This window comes from Ornithorhynchus anatinus, chromosome 6 (genome assembly GCF_004115215.2).
Source record: "Ornithorhynchus anatinus isolate Pmale09 chromosome 6, mOrnAna1.pri.v4, whole genome shotgun sequence".
Lineage (NCBI taxonomy): Eukaryota > Metazoa > Chordata > Mammalia > Monotremata > Ornithorhynchidae > Ornithorhynchus > Ornithorhynchus anatinus.
Genome location: NC_041733.1, coordinates 35,649,479 through 35,653,239, shown reverse-complemented (window position 1 = coordinate 35,653,239; position 3,761 = coordinate 35,649,479). Strand labels below are relative to the sequence as shown.

At 42.2% G+C, this 3,761-nt stretch overlaps 1 non-coding gene across 1 annotated transcript; it reads left to right on the top strand.

The window, feature by feature from the left end:
* The first annotated feature begins 2,054 nt into the window (after nt 1-2,054).
* LOC114813084 lies at nt 2,055-2,190 on the top strand. The gene has a single exon (XR_003760695.1). It is a non-coding gene; the product is annotated as a small nucleolar RNA SNORA7 (small nucleolar RNA).
* Nucleotides 2,191-3,761: the final 1,571 nt, after the last annotated feature.

Below are 3,761 nucleotides of genomic sequence, written 5' to 3'. Positions count from 1 at the left end.
TTTATTGAGCACTTACTGTGTGCACAGCACTGCATTAAACACATGGCAGAGTATACTACAAAGGAGTGGGGATTCATGATCTTTGCCCATAAAGAGCTTACATTCTGGTGGAGTTTACAATCTAGTGGAATTTAGAATCTTCCAACAGAAAACACATGAAAGTGTTCCCCGACAAACACCGACACTAAGACATCCAAACTAAAAGGGAAAGAGAAACCTCAATTTCTGCTTTCCTTTCAGTCCACCTCAATTTCCTTTATGACCTGGGCCTACAAGTAGAAACAACAGTACTTACTAAACACTTGCTGTGTGCCGAGCACTGCACTAAACGCTGGGAAAGAGAAGAGAAGAAATTAGACCCGAACTCTGTCTCTTGAGTGGCTCACAATCTATAAATACTAGTTTAACCCGAGGGCCAGATTGGATACATTTCTCAGATCCCTCTATGATCCTAAGAACAATTTTATAGAAAACAAGTTCAAGGATAAGTCACACCCTTTCCCCATCTCCATATTGGTATTACTCTTTTCTTCTAACTCAATTTCTGAGTTTTCTCCAAACTCGGATATCGTCGCTTTAACTGACAGGACACCTGCACTCTCCTAGACTAGAGCTCTTTAATGTCTCCTTAAGCCTCCTTGCTTGTTTCTCGTTTTTTCCCCTTGCTTCATCTTCTAGCCGAGCTTAGCTCTTTTTCTGACTGCTATTGGGTTTTTAGCAGCCAATAGTTCATTAATCCCGTTAAAGTACACTTTTAACTGTTATCAGGGACACTAATTTAATGGAATATGATAGGGAGAGCAGATTGACATTGCCAAGGTTAATGACCAAATCGTCTGTAACAAGACGTATTTAAAGTAAAATCGGTTATGTTAATCATCCTATTTAAAAATGTGAGTAGCAGCAGGGACATTTGTCTGCAATGTCCCACTGATCTTACCAAAGGCTTTTGGTTTCTGTATTACTGTTATCATCTTGTGGTTAATATATGTTCTTTTAAAGATCCTAGTATGTGTACAGGCTTCTCGCCCTAGGTTGCATTACGGCACTATTACCAGTATATGGAATGACACAGTTCAACTGGGCCATGAACATGATGTCTAAAATATGATTTCAGAGGGGAACAAAAGGGTAAATTATTTTAGTATTTAGTGGTCACCTGCATTTCGATTTCATAAAATCCAGGCTGAATAACAAAGCAGCAACTTCACTGACAGTAAAGTCACATACTGCCACGTTGACTGAAAATGCAGTCACACAAGGTTAGGCTACATTTATAACGATAAAACAGCTCCGCATCCTTAGCGAGCATTGTGTTCCACACTAGTGTTGCACTGTACAAGACTGCCTCTTTGGCTGATTCAGAATCAAGTCTAGGGAAAATGTCATCCAATGCAGCACCCTGAGGCAGTGGGTTATTGCATTAAGATGCACTGATGGTTGATTTCAGGTAGGCCACGCTACTAAATGGCCTGGAACTGTGCCATGGGAAAAAAACCTGCCTGCAGAGAAGAAAGAGGGTGATTTATCTATCTTCTCAAAGTATCCATTTCATTGCAAGAAAAGAAACACAGAGAAAAACCCACTGGGTGCTTTTAAAATGCTGGCACGGTATCTGCCTAGAATATGCTTGGTCATCACAGGATAATAGTTAATCAGAGAATACAGAGCGCTTGAGCGATATTCCTTCCAAACCAAAAGAAAAGCCATGTTGCCCTAAAGTAAATATCAGTTGTTTAATCAGAGTCAGAAGTTATAAGGAGTGGAATTGAACCCATATCCATTTGACTGTATCAGGTCGCAGTGCAAAACTTACTTAGCCGAAGAGTCCCTGAGTCTCTAGGACTATCTATCCTTCACGCTGTTATCTCACTGGCAATTTCATTTAGCCCTGATGCAGAGCACTGAGGGTCGCATGGTGTGAGTCTTTCAGTTAATCAAACCCCAATTTTCTTCTCCCTCCCACAACCCAGTTATCTTATGACCGGATGGGAGGTTGACATGACTTTTTGGCTTACTTGATGTTTTTTTTTTTCAAATGGTATTTGTGCAGCCCCCTCTCGGGACTGCACCTGGAGAGTTTCCAGTACTCTACCAGTTTCGGCTACAGGAGGGAGAGTGAAGCAGAGAGGCCCATTCCATTCCTAACTTGGGCAGTGGCTAGCGAGTGGAAGGCAATCTGCTACAAGTCAAAACTCACGTGCGCTGGGCAGCAGCGGCATGACTGAGAGTCAAGGAAGGAGACTCAAGTTTACCACGTGGAAGAAGGAAATGGTACACCACTTTCGTATTTTGACCAAGAAAACCCTACAGATACACTACCGGAATGATTGCAGATGGAGAGTGGGGCATTCCCTATGGATCGGAGACGACTCAACAGCGTAAGACCAGACATCTGTTAAGCACTTACTTGTGCCAGGCACTGCACTAAGTGCTGGGGTAGATACAACCAAATCAGGTTGGACACAGCCAAGTCCCATGTCTTCATCTCTGTATGACAGATGAGGTAACAGGCATAACAGGCCAAGGTCAAACTGCAGACATGTGATGGAACCGGAATTAGAAGCCACAACCTCTGACTCCTAAGCCCCAGCTCGTTCCACTAGACCATGCTGCTTCGGTAACAAAGCAATAGCAGATTTCCCACTAAAGCACCAAGAACAGTGCTTACATGATTGTTATGTTTCCCTTTATTGAAGGACTCACTGGTCAATCCAAACAAACAATCCAATATGTCACAAAGGCTGACAGACACCTACATGAGGTCAGATGAGCAGCCTGTGAATGAAGGAGTTTTTCATTTTCACAATGAATGAGGAAGAAATCAAGTCTTGTAAATGTCAGTCTATGACAGAATTTTGTCTGGGGACTCAGAAATAATAACAACATCACTTGGCGAGCCTTTAAAATCAAATCCTCTTGACTGGAAGCTCACTGTGGTCAGGGAACATGTCTTCCAACTCTAAGTACTCTCCCAAGCACTTAATTCACTGCTCCGAAGCACACAGTAAGTGCTCAAAAAATATGATTAATTGATTTAAAGGAGACGTAAATTATGTGCAGCGAGGCTATTCCATCGGTCAGTCAATCGAATTTATTCCCAACACAGATGGTATGTTCTCATAAAAACGAATGAGCTCAATTTAGTCAGTACCTTGGCAGTACAATGGATGGCTAATTGGAAGAAAGAGGCCACACCAGTTCAAAGTTCTATTATTATGCTGATCTATATAAGTATGTCTGGTTCAAGAGGTCCAGCCCTATCCCCTTTCCCCAAGGCTATATTGTTTATTTACTGCAGAAAGCTCTGTGCAAACTCCTGATGAATTTTCTTCTCTACTCCTGCTTAGCCCTTCATTTCCTCCACCTTCAGAGCTAACCGAAATGGGAGCAAGATTTAAAATCCGCTCAGAGAAGAAAGCAATTATAATTATCTCCTAGGAAGTGAGTAAGAAATGAGCAAAACCAAGTCTTCCCAAGCGTGGAACTCAACAAGACCTTCGGTTCCAGTCCCGCCATTCTGGTATTGCGAAGGGCGAGGCAGAACCCCAGAGTGATTTCAGATTGACATCTTCCTGCCTGAGATGTACAAGTTATTCTACTTGCACTTTACCTCACCTGGTACCTGGGAGAATGAGGAAGGCTATGAAAATGAATTTGTACTCCCGTTTTGTTTTTTTTTCCCAAATATCACCCTTCTGAAATCCAGCTCTAGTTGACAGAGAATGGAGTCTGTCTAGAGTTTTATGACAAAGTCAGTT